This window comes from Gymnodraco acuticeps, unplaced genomic scaffold (assembly GCF_902827175.1).
Source record: "Gymnodraco acuticeps unplaced genomic scaffold, fGymAcu1.1, whole genome shotgun sequence".
Taxonomy (NCBI): Eukaryota; Metazoa; Chordata; class Actinopteri; order Perciformes; family Bathydraconidae; genus Gymnodraco; species Gymnodraco acuticeps.
Genome location: NW_022991712.1, coordinates 129,273 through 144,093, shown reverse-complemented (window position 1 = coordinate 144,093; position 14,821 = coordinate 129,273). Strand labels below are relative to the sequence as shown.

The 14,821-nt window shown below is 39.7% G+C and overlaps 1 long non-coding RNA gene across 1 annotated transcript; it reads left to right on the top strand.

Moving 5' to 3' along the window:
- Positions 1-3,674: 3,674 nt before the first annotated feature.
- Positions 3,675-4,330, top strand: LOC117534689. Its single transcript, XR_004567309.1, has 3 exons — positions 3,675-3,806; positions 3,921-4,069; positions 4,222-4,330. It is a non-coding gene; the product is annotated as an uncharacterized LOC117534689 (long non-coding RNA).
- Positions 4,331-14,821: the final 10,491 nt, after the last annotated feature.

Here is a 14,821-nt window from a genome sequence, read left to right as displayed (position 1 = left end):
GTTTACGAAAGTAACTGTAATCAGATTACTAGTTTTTCAAATATAACGCGAGCTGAATACAGTTACTTGATTTTTGTATTCTGATTACGTAACGCTGTTACATATATTCTGTTACAGCCCAACCCTGAATATATACACACTCTGTATATATGTTTGGTTATAATACATTGTATTACAACAGTGCACAGTTTTGCCATAACTCCTGAGCTCTGACGTTTATTTGATATATATATATATATATATATATATACGTTACCTCTTCTTCTGTTGCATTATATTGCACACTGGACTTACTTGCATCACTTTATTTTATAATTACTTCTATTTTCTTTCTTTTTGAAATCATATATATATATATATATATATACATATTTATGTTGCATTGTTGGAGGAGTCTAGGACATACAAATGTAATTGCCATTTCTACATTGTAGTTAGTAGTTAATGTGCACATGACTATATATATATATAGATATGTATACACGCAGCTTTCCCCTGAGAGATTTCTACGGGGAGAAGCTCAGCTAAACGCTGCGGTGATTAAATGCTGTGTTATGCTCCTAACCACTTCACGCTTTATTTCTGAAACAGTATGGAGATCAAACCTTTCTCTTTACCACAAGGACATTACGTTACACATATTCTCTCCAGTAGCCTACAGCGTTAGCTCCATGGTTAGCTCTGAGTGTTAGCATGCTTGCTAATGTAAACACATAGCATATTACTCCCAAAACACGCCATGCATTGTTTCCGATACAGCACATAGCTTGACATGTTCTTTCTTAAGTGTTTACCGCTAGAACAGTGCCATTATATGTATTATATATATATATATATATATTATCCAGCAGACATCCTGCTGAATACACAGACACACAGCTGCGACTGTATACAGAGACGATAGGTTGGGTCGTGCCACGTGTGCCGGAGAATATAGGTCCATTTCAGAATAATATATACGATATGTTTTATAATTATTGACCATTAAAGTGTTATCAAAGGCTGGTATATATATATTTGCTTGTGACCGCTCACCTCACTGGTCCCCTGTGTACAACAACACACCTTACTGCAGTCTGTCATTATATGTGTTTATAATGTTTTAACACACCAAAGAAGAGGACTATTAGGTGTGAATGCAACCTTAGTTTCTTGAAAGACCTGAGTGAATACTTAGGACATAACACAGTATGGCTTATAATACTGTTTAATACACAAGGGAGGTATCAAGACTAGAAAGCAAAGACAGAATATGGTATGTAAATGCATGAAACAATGGGAATGGCTGTGAGGGATGCAGGAGGAGCAGGGCCATGCAGGACCAGGGACAGCATTGGGAGGCCTAAAGATGGGAGCCACATCCATACAGCAAGAAATAAACACCAACCACTCACACAGACAGAGGACAAAAGGGTTAGTATCAAAACATGGGAGAAGAGAAGAAGGTGAGGATTTAAGGAACTGAGAGAGACATCTTATTGTTTTCAAGTTGATAAATAGTTACATTATAAGTTTATCGCGTACTCGCAGAAACACAAGCGATCTGTCCAAACATTCGGCCAAAAAGCTTCAGATTTTCCACTGCCAAAACTCATAGCACTGTTGCCACAATTAGGAGTAACGTCAGGTGTGCAGTGGTGGGAAAAGTACTCAGATCTTGTACTTTAGTAAAAGTAGAAGTACTCAGATGTTGTACTTGAGTAAAAGTAGAAGGACTCAGATCTTGTAGCATCACACATCATATAATTCATTAGATTAGTATTTGTAATCGCTTGACAGCCATAGTTTTAACACACTTCCAGAAAATGAACTAGAACAATATGTTCCAGCAATTATCTTATATTAAACTTACATTTTTCAACATTTCAACTCAACATTTACCAATAATATATTTTACAGTTAGGTTAGGGGATAAATACCATTGCATATTTTATAATAAAGACTCCATTTTGTATAATGGCGGACATTTTAATTTTTAATAAACTTAAGCACATCAATACTATGCTTTGGGAGGCATATAGCCTCTTAAATCTTCAGAAAATAAGTAGTGTATAATAATTCATAACTGATAATGCACAGTCTGCAAGTATTTTATATAATGAATTGTGTTGATTTGTCATTTATATTTAATTTGTAACCTCTACATGGTTGACATGTAGCTGGTAACAGGCTTCTGTCAGGTCACCTGCAACTATATTTCCCCCTCCTTCCTTACCCCTCCCTAGTCAAGCAATGTGACTGCAGTGACCAATCAATCAGAAAATTCCCAGTACAAGTAGATGCAGTACACGTGTGTGTCCTCTAGTTGGAGCCCAAGAGCACAGGAGAAAACGACCAATTCCATAGTTACTATTCTTGTTGGGACTTTTGCTGAAAATTACACAGCATGTTGTTCAGGCCTTCAGGGGAGTATTTCAGCATTGTTTTAGTGAGGACCACCCAAAAGGTCCTCACACCCAAAAATGTCCTCACAGAGCGAGTTGTTTCTCAATAAGTGGTCCTCACAAGTATAGCAAACCAAAGACACACACACACACACACACACACACAAGACCCGAGACAGATCTCCACTCACGGGCTTTACCCAACTGTGTTTTTCTTCCACTGTTTGTTGTAAGACACAAGTATTTTCTTTTTAAAAGACCACATCCTCTCTCTCTTCTCCTCTTTCATCATCACCTCCTCCACCGGCAGCGCTAATTTTCTCACACGACTGAACATGCCACACAAACAATGATGCCGCGCCCGCGGCCCACCGGAGAAAATCTCACACACACACGTGCGAGCATTGTGCCTGCCCTGTCAACTGAGCGGTCCTAGTGCCCTTCGGATACAGCACACAAACACACAGGCACGCAGCCAGACACACTGCATTGCGCGCAAACAGAAAAATATTATTTTTTTTTCCCTTTACACGGGAATCCGGGACAAACAAAGTCCCGTACGGGACACGCCCCTTTTGGCTCAAATACGGGACGGTTGGCAACCCTATATGCTACTGAGCTACAAAGAGTCTGAAATATTACGCTACATGGGAAAAGGTAGCAGACTATCTGTAGAACATTGTAATTGTAAAAGTGTTGCTTTTATGAAATTGACTGTTTTCCTCGGATACAAAATGAATTGTATGAATACTATGTGTATCTTTCTTAGAGTACATCACAGCAGGAACACAATACCCACTGCTCCAGTACAGTCGGATGTCAAACAGACCGTCCACAGACTGTTTGTGTGGGAACTCAGAGGGTTGAGACACAGTCTGTGGGAACACAGACAGTGGAATGTAAAGTGTCCGCCATTTCTGTTGCTACACAGTTGGCCCGGGGAACACTGAAATCAGCACACGTTAGAAGCAAAGGTAGACTATAACACTGACAAATCACAGATACATTACCTTAATTGTGCTTTTATTACATGTACAGCACTTGGGCTCGACCAAAAATCGTAGGATCCTGTAGGAGCCGCAAGCGATGCAAATAAACCTTACCTAAAAGGTGGTAAGGTCAATATTTCACTTCCTTCATAAGATCAACAATATAGAATGTAAATATAACATTGTTGTTATGGCAAATTATTGTTGTAATGTTCTAATGTGCTGGTGATTTACCTAATGTCTTTGTCATTTTACTCAAGGCTCAATAACACTCGACAGAGTTGAAACGATACTCACCAACAAGAGAGTTCTCAAAGATGTGCTAAAGCTAAGCCATCACTACCAGACCTCATCCCTGGAGTCCTTCCACAACTTAATTCTGCGTTTTACCCCAAAAAAATGTGGTTTTCCCCTTCATTGGAATGTTGTGCAGGTAATACACTGTATACTTTATTCTGTAGCATCTTATAACACAGTCACTGTTTAGTGGCATGAGGGTTTTATTCTGTCATAACACAAAGTCTCCTTTTATTTTGCTATTCTATAGGTTGTGTCTAGCAGCAATGCATCACAACGAGAATGCTGGGCGTGACCAAGCGACAACTGCTGCAGGAAAACTTGTCTTCAAATTGGCTTATCCAAAATCAAAGAGGGGAGAGTGTACGGTCAAGCCTGTTAAGAACGACCCTACATACAGTAAGTTGTGAAATATTTGTTTTTATTTTTATTATTATTAACAGAACTTACATTTCAAATGATTAAAGATGCAATGAACAATAAAAGTATTACATTAAATACAAAAAGTGAATAACAATAACAAATTATTTATACAATGCTTTATTTTTCAGTCTATGTGGATGAGCTGACGAGGCTTGTGTTTCACAAAGTATTTCTGGACCCTACACCCTTTGTGGACGAGCTGAAACGAATCCACGTCCCAGAGGACCTGTCAACTTAATTTGACAGGCCCCCCAAGGAGGAAATGATTGTCAGCCGTTTCTCCCGTTTCCCCCCAAAGGAGGTCAAAATCCTACATATTGTCCAGCCAGATCTGGAAACTCCTGGCGGATCCGGAGCACAACAGACGACGGAATCACCACTCTGATGCCTCGCCCTAAATCCTCAGCACCAGCTTACAAAGCTGCGATACGCAAGATATCGAAAACGCCTATCAGGAGAGGAATGGATGATGTACAGTGTATAAATATACATTCACACATTTTGTACATTTGTAAAAATAAAGTTTGATGGAAATACTTAGTAGCCTTTCTTTCCTGAATTATTTGCTCCTATAACATATCATTCATATATAGCAAACCATGATTTGATTTTTCATCAAACGGTAGTAGTTTATTACAGGTAACAATAACTTAATCTTCTTCCGTTGTATTTGTCAAAGGTCCGAAACTGTATTTATAAATATTGTGGAGATTCTGCAGGGTGTATGGGTTCAAGCAGTTAGGCTCTAGTCCTGGGTGGTCAACCATGCAGTTAATGGGTTCTGGAACTTGCAGCATGCGTGTTACAACCTATGAAGGTAAGATGTGTTACAAAACACGTTTAGCAATTAAACCAACTATGGGAAAGGTTTACAAAATAAACATTCAATTACTAAGGAAGTAATAAAAGTGCATATAATAGTCTATTGACTTGAAAAATATGTATGCTGTATATCTTGGTATATGTGTGCTACTGTTGGTGTTTTCAGCTATCTGCCGACATAATGTAACTAAGCTAGGCTACCTTTCTTATGCTATTGCAACACACGTTTTCTCCGTCACTTGGCATCAAAGCGCAGTTTCCACAACGGCACCTAAATAACAACAGTTGTAGGTACATCTGATGACATCTGAAATGTAAGACATATACTAGATAAAAACGTACCACAATGACACTGTTTGGTCTGCTCTAGTGAACTGTTTAGAGTTGGAGAGGTCCTGATAATTTATTCCGGTAAATTACTCTGACCTACTAATTGACCTGACCGAAGTTATTGAGTCTATGTAAGGTTGCTGCTTGGCTCAGATCCACCAACGTCAGCAAGATCTCACCTCTATTAACTTCCCGAAGAACCTAGGTTCAATTAACTGCTGTTTCAATTCAGACAACTCTTTTTTAATCTGTTTAAGGGATCCCGAAGGATTTTGATATCAGTAAATGGAGTGTGCTCCTACCTAAGTGTGTGTGGCAGGGTGCAATCTTACCTTTGACGCAGGAGAGGAGGGCACAGGTGTCTTTTAAATTATCCCAATCCAACAGGTGGGATTCAGTTTATTTGAAGAAAAATAGGTCCAAACTAATACAGGGTTTGTACCTTCTCTCTTTACAACATTATAATCATACTAAAAAAATCGTGCTGTGATCATGTTCAAATATGAAACTTTAATTCACAGTCTTACATTTATTACCAAAATGTTTTAATTTCAACTGCCCAATTCAGTTGTGACATTTTACAATTCTCTCGATAGAATTTAGAGGTATTTCCTCGTAAAAAGACCGGTGACAATAAAAAGTGCATTCAACTTTTCATTCACCAAATCAATTCACATCAGTTTCATACCTTTTTTCCGACACAGACGGCGGGTATAACATTCAAAAACCCATACCTGTCCGCAAAAATTCGGAGGGAAGATTTTTCTCACAGGTGGCGGGTTATAATATTCACAAACACATCTCTCATCAAATCATTCCACTCAGCCAACAACCAAGAAATTCGAGAGATATTTACCAAGTGTGAGAGGACCTTTACCGAGAGCTATTAACCAAGCTCTGAAGGACACAGCCTACCGGGAGAGAGTCTACCAGGGGAAACCCCCCTCTCTCGCGCTCTCTCAAAAACCCAGTCTCTTTATGCTAAAAAAACCGGAACGAAACCCCAAAAAAAAAAACTCCTCCTCTACACCCAATTTGTGGAAAACTGGGCATGGACTCTAATGTACAAGGTTGGACATGACTCGACATGTTCCATAGCTTTATGGCATAAGACACACCTATGTTAATGTGAAAAAGACGTGACCCTTTTTTGAGGCCTCTGTGTTTCTCCTTAAGCCTGGAGCCCCCCTCCCTGTGTACTGCTGTCACAGGAGAGGAAGAAAACGGCCTACTCTCTTTATCAGAGACACCCATAAATCATAGACCTTACACACTCAACCTAAACAAACCACTTTGTTTTGTTTATACTGTAACTATAGAAAAACCTAAAATATGAAGCATTTTCATTGTGGGTTATACAAAAATATAATTGATTATATTTGATTATAACTAACTTTCGTTTTTAAGTATTAAACATACTATGAAAACTCACAACACCCTCTTTTCAAAACGCAAAGTTATCAAATAGCAACAGAAAAAATTGTAATCATACATACATATTCAAAAACCGTCAAGAAGCATTCTCATTATGGGTTTATACAAGAATATGATTGATCATATATGATCTCAATTAACTTTCGTTTTAAGTATTCACTTCATATGAAGATCTCAACACACTCTTTTCAAACGCAAAGTTATCAAATAGCAACAGATAAAATCGTAAAAACACATACATATTACATCCGTAAAACTCCAAGCATCAATATCATGAAAAGTTCTTCAGTATGTGTAATCAGAACGACCTTTTGATGAACCTGGTGTGAAAAACACCAAAAACATGGTACCTCACTGGAATGTTCTCGAGTAGTAGTAACAATGCTGTTTCAATCACATTAGTATGCAAGAAAAGTGACAGGTGGTGTGACAGGTCACACCTCTCCCTACTTATGTTAATGAGCTAAGTCCCGCCTCCCATTGTTCGAGGTGGATGTCCCACCTAGGTGTGAATTCACACGTAGGTGTGAGATCCTTTAATGTGAGGGGTGAGGTATCGTCACACGTAGGTGTGAAATTCCCCCCTGTGTAGTCCCTTTGTTAGAGATCCTTTTGTGTCATGTGAAAAGCCCGGGGCTAGCGCTTTTGTTGTCTAATTCTTTGATGTGTTGATTAAGTCTCTTTTGTGTTGTCTGGCCCCTTGCCCCCTCAGAGTTGTATAATCTAATTATGAAGTCTAGTCCTTTGACGGGAGGTGTTATAACACACCGGTGTGACTTCACACTTGTGTGTTATAAGCCTCTGATGTTAATTTAGGAGTTGATTAAGTCTCTTTATGCTGTCTGGCCCCCTCAGAGTTGTCTAATTATGAAGTTTAATCTATGAGGTGTTGTAAGCCTCTGATGTTAATTTAGGTGTCTCTTGAAGTGAGGTGAGACTGTCTACCAGCCCCCTCCTAGCCTCTCCCCCCTTCCGGGCTATGACGCAGGCAGATAGTGGGGGGTGGTGGAATTAGAAATATGCTCAAACTAATTAAAAAGACAGCAATTCCATTCAACTTTTCAAAAAGAAAAATGGCCAAGAGAAGCCTCGAAAGGGTTTAATCAGTCAGCTTACCGCATCCGTCCTGAGCGTCAGTCAAACGAATGCATCAGCAGCAATGCGGGGGTCTCTGTGCACAAACTTATCTCGCGCCCCCTTTTGGTCATGCGCGTTCATGTGTGTTGGAGGAGGGGCTCTGTGAGGAAGTGACAGATTTTCCCCGGTTTGACTGCAAATTCTCCAAATTATCTAACCCTTACCTTAAAGAACAATACAACACACACACACACACACACACACACACACACACACACACACACACACACACACACACACACACACACACACACACACACACACACACACACAACCAACCATATGTTAATTAAGACACTCTCTGTGAGTTAGTTTTTTTTAAAAGAAATAAACTCAAATTAAATAAAAAACAGCCATTAATTTTCACTCACCAAGACATCTAAAACGTTATTATCCTCTCTAGATTTGATTCAGGGTCTGTTTTAAATGGTGTGTGAGGATGGATGTTTTCTTGTCAAGTTTTTGTGAAACTGTTAAAGTATCTGTTTTTGCAAAGAGGTTATTTTAAAAAGATCTTATTTAGTTTTTTAATAGTGATACCTAAGGATATTCTCTTTTAGTATATGGATTTGTGAACTAATGTGTAATTACTTTTATTAACTATAATTGCACAGGATCATTCTAAGAAGAGTGAGAGGGCTAATGAGCCAGCACCATACCTCCTCTATGCATTTTCTTGACCTGTATCTGATCTTGAAAAACTTGACTCTTTTAAAAAAAGTTATTTTTCATCCATCATTTTCAACCATGCAGCAAGAGATCAAATTTAAGAATAAGTAATAGTTTGTCACGATTTTACGGGAAATAGTCAGTGCGCGATGTCACATCTTAAAGACAGCTTGAACTGGATAAATGGTTAGTCTTTTTCAAACATACCGTACGTTCTGCATGTTAGTATATCTGGCCAATCGATTTAGACCCTACTGCCCTAGACGCATGCCCTCAATAGGGAAGTCACGCTTTGGGAAGAGGTGTTTCATTTCACAGATCCACCTTGATTGTTGTTGGTGAGGGGTGAAGGAAGGGGGACGGGGGAGGAAAATTCAGAGGATGAAGAAGCAGAAAACATAACTTGTTTTGTAAAACGGACAGCACGTCAGTTTCAAGAAAGACGACACCGTGTTTATGCATGACATGCAAAATATCTTGAAGCCCTGTAAAAAAAAAAAAAAGGTACAAGTATATTGTGTTGAAAATATCGCAAAAAGTCGTAATTTTGTATAATGTATTAGTTGTATTTTGCTAGAAATCACTATGTAGTTTTTCAAAAAATATAATGGAAAAGGAGAGAAAGACAAAAAACAAAATATCACAGTATGTTGAAAAATATGAAAAAGTAATGTGTTCAAAATAACATGAAAGAAATCAAAGTAACGCTTCAAAAAAACATATATTTTAGAAAAGTAATGTTAGTCATGTCAAGTTATCAAGACTGCTGTGTTTCATCGAAACAGTGTTAAAATCACAAACATAAAGAAAACGAATTCCTTACAAATTAATGAATATTTTACCCGGTTAAAAAGGTTTGCATCCATTAAAGTATCTTAGTAACACTAGAAAAGAGAATAAAGCATTAATGTCAACAAAACTGGATTGCTCCATTGAAATAGCGTTAAAATCAAAAAGTGCCTTTAAAGAAAATGTATTCAGATAAAGTATTTTATTTTCAGAAATGTTTAAGGTTTTGCATACATAAAAAGTGTATCTTACAGTTCCTTTTGTGAGAGAATTACACACAAATCTGCAGAGTGTCACTAAAAAGTTTTACACAGGGACTGACATTCTGTATGGAGAGGGGAGTGTGCTCTAAGATCAGCTGCTGGGCTGTCAGAAGAGGGGGAGAAAAAGAGTAAGAAGAGAAGTAACGGGGCAGAAACCCTCCTTTTTACGCAGCGGCCCAGACATAGACATCAAACCTGCGACACATATTCAGTGTGCAGTTACTTTGGCACCATTAGGGCAGGGGTATCTAGATACTTTCCAAGGTTTGACATCATGAATTGTGCTACTTTTAAAGCAAGCAACGATGTTTTCAAATCTGTAATCAAAAAGCTCCTCAAAAACACTATTGAAGCAGTTCCTGCCGTTGCTACGCTAGTTCAAACAGTAACAACGGACTATTTTTCTTAGCGGATGCATGTCAATTTAAATAAATACAACTATTTTTTAAATCAATAAAATCATTTTCTAAATCCATAAAAGCATTTCAATTAATATTGGGAGTCATGTCGTTACTTTGTTGAGAATGTGGCCTTGTAATAAGCGGGATAATGTGCACATTGCATAATGTGCCTTCATGCCGATCTAGATCCCTCCGCAAAAAAAAACAAAAAACCGGCTCGTTCGCGGGCGGGCTTCCGTCGTTCACTTAAAAGAGCCGGCTCTTGGAGCCGACTCGTTCGCGACCGACACATCACTACTGTCAACAATCTGAGTAACATTTAAAGAGATACAAAGGTTTTTAAAATCCTCTGACACTGCAGTTAACCAGTCCCAGTTAAAATCTCCAAGAAGCACTATTTCCTTGTAGTCTAGTTGCGATAAAAGATTTGCTAGCGAAGACAAGGAGTCTTTGACAGCTGAGGGGGGTCTGTAACAGCCCACGACCATGACCTGTTGACCCTTTGCCACTTCTATATTTAAGGCTACAAATTCAAATTGCTTACTGATAGATTTGGAAACTACAGCGGTTACACTGAACTTATTCTTAACATAAATGGCAACGCCACCACCTTTATTAGGCCGGTCGGTACGATACACATTAAAACCATTTAAGGCAATGTCAGAGGCCAAAATAGATTTGTTTAGCCATGTTTCTGATAAAACAATGACGTCAGCGTCAGTCGAGCTCGCCCAGATACGGACAAAATCTAGTTTACCTAACAGACTGCGCACATTCAAGTGGATGAAACCCAACCCAGACCTAGCTTTAAAATCAGCAGGAGTAGCGATTTGACTACTACCTACTACTTAGGTTGTACATTTCCTGACAGTAATAACAAAACAAAAAACAGGCATATTTTCCTCTTAAGCGACACACATACATTGTCATCTACTTTAGAATCACCGGAAAAGTCTGCGAGAGTGTGATTAGAGCTTAAGAAGCAGTCCTGAAGAACCATCATCGCAGGAAAACAAAAAAGATAAACATATTTTGTCGAGCAGATTGACTGTGACAAGGCAACCGGTAATTGTATGTGTAACACATCCGAACCTTTGCAGGGGATGCCCACTGCGGGTGGCAGAACAGACCTGAATCCAGTAGACTCCTCAGAATAACTAGAGATCTTCTCATAGTCCAAAATAGTTAACAGGCACAGCAGAATCCCGATATGGGCCATTTTCCCAGACCAGGGAACCGCGATGTTCCTGGAGCAAAATCAGCACAGCAGCAAAGGACAGGCGAAAGCAGCAGCGTGGTATCCCCGGGGTGAAAGCAGGCCTCTGCGACAGCAGAACCAGGACAGGTGGAAAGCAGGCCCCAGCCGTGGTAAAATCCTCCTCCGTACAGCAGCACACGCCCGGTGGAAGCAGGCCAAGCCCGAAGCGTGGATCCACTCCGTCTCTCCGCGACGACTCCGGGGTAAAAACCTCTCCAGTGTAGCCGTGCAGATGGGAGCAGGCCTCCGTAGATCGCAGATCGCAGGCAGCAAACAGGTGGAGCCGCTCCGTCTCTTCACGACGAGCAGGCCTCCGTAGATCGCAGATCGCAGGCAGCAACAGGTAGAGCTGCTCCGTCTCTCCGCGACGTCTCCGGGGTAAAAACCTCTCCAGTACAGCCGTGCAGGTGGGAGCAGGCCTCCGTAGATCGCAGATCGCATGCAGCAACAGGTGGAGCCGCTCTGTCTCTTCGCGACGTCTCCGGAGGAAAAACACCTCAGTACAGCCGTACTCACAGGTAGGCCTCCGCAGATCGCAGACAACTAAAACTACTACTTGTATAAGCAGGGATGGCTAAAAGTTTGTAAGCAGGAGAGCTAGATGCTAACAGATGCTAACAGGTAGTGCGAGCCTGTAGAAATTGCGACTGCCTCCAATGACGTTAAGAAAGCATTTACTCGCCTTTGCAATGTTGTGGTTGTTAGAGTGTTAGGTTTATGACTACAGAGAATAACATATTTACAAAATAATATTTCTTAATAAAAAAAAGGCAGTCCATGCAGAAAACTATTGTGGTTTCTTGATTCAAGCCTGCCTCTGAATCCCAAATCACAAACCATTCTTTGGAGTAAAGTTTTTGATAGAGAAAGTGTTGGGTTCAGAATTCCAGAAAAGACAGACAACTTCTAAGACAATACATTTGATTACACAGGGCGTTGCCCATACATTTATGATTGGTCAAGACTAGCTGAAGAGATACCACGGTTTAGACTTGGTTCTCTTTGGTTGGTGCGCAGACTCAGATAGAGTCTCTTGGCAACACGATCCTCCAATCAGCATTCGGCTGGCCTGTGGAAGTCCCTCCCTACTCTGGCACCATCATACTAATTTGTTTTCTCTAACATTTCTTCAGATATAGTGGGAAATCATAATGTTTCTTCCTAGCTTTGCGGGGGAGCGCGGCTCCCATACAAAGTGAAGGCCGGTGCGATGTGCTGTTCTGACTACCTCTTTGTGTTCTCTCAGTCTCTGCACTCGACCTTGCTACTTTCAATATTGCAAGCTAAACTTTCTTCTGACTATTCCCCTCGTTGGTATCTAACTATATAGTCATAGCAATCTCATGAGCACAATAAGCATATCATGTAATAATAACAATCAGTCTTGTAATGTTATATAAAAATAGACTCCACAAAAGACAGAAAACAAACATGAGCCTACCCCGAGAGGCCAGACTTTTAAAGGTAAAAAGACGGTTTAAAGATTTATATTTGCGGATATTATCAGCACATCTGAGTCAAATCAACATGTGTATTAAACAGAACCTAAATAAAATGCACCCAGTTTAAAGACATTGTTTGAGTTTAATGATGAACTCAAAATGTAAAACAAAGTATGAAACATGTTTCTGGATTGATTAAACAGCAGAATCTAAATAAAATGCACCCAGTGAAAAGACATAGTTTGAGTATAATGATGTAAAACAAAGTATAATAATAATAATACATTTTATTTATATAGCGCTTTTCTACAACTCAAAGACGCTTTACAGTATGAGGGAGGGTAGACAAACAAGGACAGGCAAACAAATAAATATAGTAAAATAAACAGAAAAGGAAGTCAAGAGGAAGTTGATTGAGAGGGGGGGGCTTATGGGTAGACAGAGTTGAAAAGAGGTGTAAGAAACAGGTTTCTGGACATATGTGTTTACATGTGAAAAGACACTATTTTTCTGCCACCTCTTTTATGAGAGGACGTTGGAAGTTCACTAGTGCACAACATACCTGCACCAGTTTATCTGCGAAGTGCCTCAGGTGAGATGGAATGAACTTTAGGATCCTAAATTATTTTAAACGAGCATTTGCTCTCTCGACGTGAATCCTATTTTGTGCGATAAGCTTTGTAGCCTGTGCTTCGCTGTGTGTCAGTTGGCCATGACCAGAGGAATGGGGGAATGTTGACAGTGACTCCTTCAGGAAGAATGTTCTGGATTAAGAATCCCTTGTCAGCCAATATCAGATCTCCAGGTTTTAAATGCTGACGAACACCAGAATCCCGTACTATTTCTTGTTGATCCTGGGTATAGTTTGCTGCAGTATGTGATCACAGCATTTGGTGCTACCCCCAGCAGTAGTTTGAAGGAGTGCATGCCACGGTAAGCAGAGTAGGTCTCTTTCTGGATATCCATTTGCTTGGGGATAGCAATTTTGATGTCCGTACAATCCACTATCATTCTGCAGTTTTGGATGTGCCGAAATGAAGAAGGCAAGCTGGTTTTATTTTTCTCCCGGCTGGGAACAGTACTCATTATGTCCTTAACAAGTACTTTGTGGAGAACCTCTATAAATGTTACAATCACATTTCTGACAGTGCATTCACCGCAGTGAAAGAGTGCAGCCAGATGAAGGTGTGTGTAATTATGACGCAGTTTCATGAGGGTCATGAAAACTTGGTCTTCAAGACTCAGTGCTTTGGGGAACCAACCTTCTGGGTATGTAATGGAACCCTCAAAACGAGCAACATACTATATAATATAAATATTATCATGAATGTGGATAAATACTGTATTTTAACAATACGGTATTCTGTTTTTCACATTTGTTATTTTTTATTTGTTGTTTTTTTAATCTGTTCGAAATAAAGATTGAAATGAATGAATACTCACACACAGCACTGAATGTGTCTCTATCTGGCAATCCTGTCTCCATCCGAAGAACCTTTTCACTCAGCTGAGAGGCAGAATACTTGTCATGGCAGTAACTCTGCTTTGCCTTGGACTCCTCTTGCTGGATCTCGAGCTGCATTATTTGTCTTTGCTGAGATTGAAGTTTTTCTTCTACCGTGGTTGCTTGCTCCTCGGCATTCTCAGATAGTGGTTGAAGACCTTCATTAGCAGCCGCCTGTGTTGATGGACCTGCTTCCTCCTCAGTCATTAGACACGCAGCTTCTTCCTCCATTCCATCAATTATCCCTCTCAGACAGTAGGAATGCTCTTCTACATTCTGTTCTTCAATTGAAACTTCTCTTTTGTAAAGGAAAATGATAGCTGCAGATGCGGGAACAGGCATTGGGGCTTCCTGTCAGCTCGTCTGTTGGGAAGATATCAAATATTAGTTTCATGGAAGTCACACCGTCACATATAAGAGCATTAAGACATACAGTACATAGGCTAAAACAAAACATCTAAAGATATAACCTTACACTTTGATAAGTTTCGTGAACATTTTCACTATTTTGACATTTTTATAGATCAAAATTGAACTAAAGAAATAAATGGTAGATTAATCCATATTGAAAATAGGTGTCAGCAGGGGACTTCCACAAGATGGCGGAGAGACTGGTTGTGTGATTGAGAGGCTCTCCCAGGTCGGGCAAATTATCCCACTAAATGCAAATAACTCAACG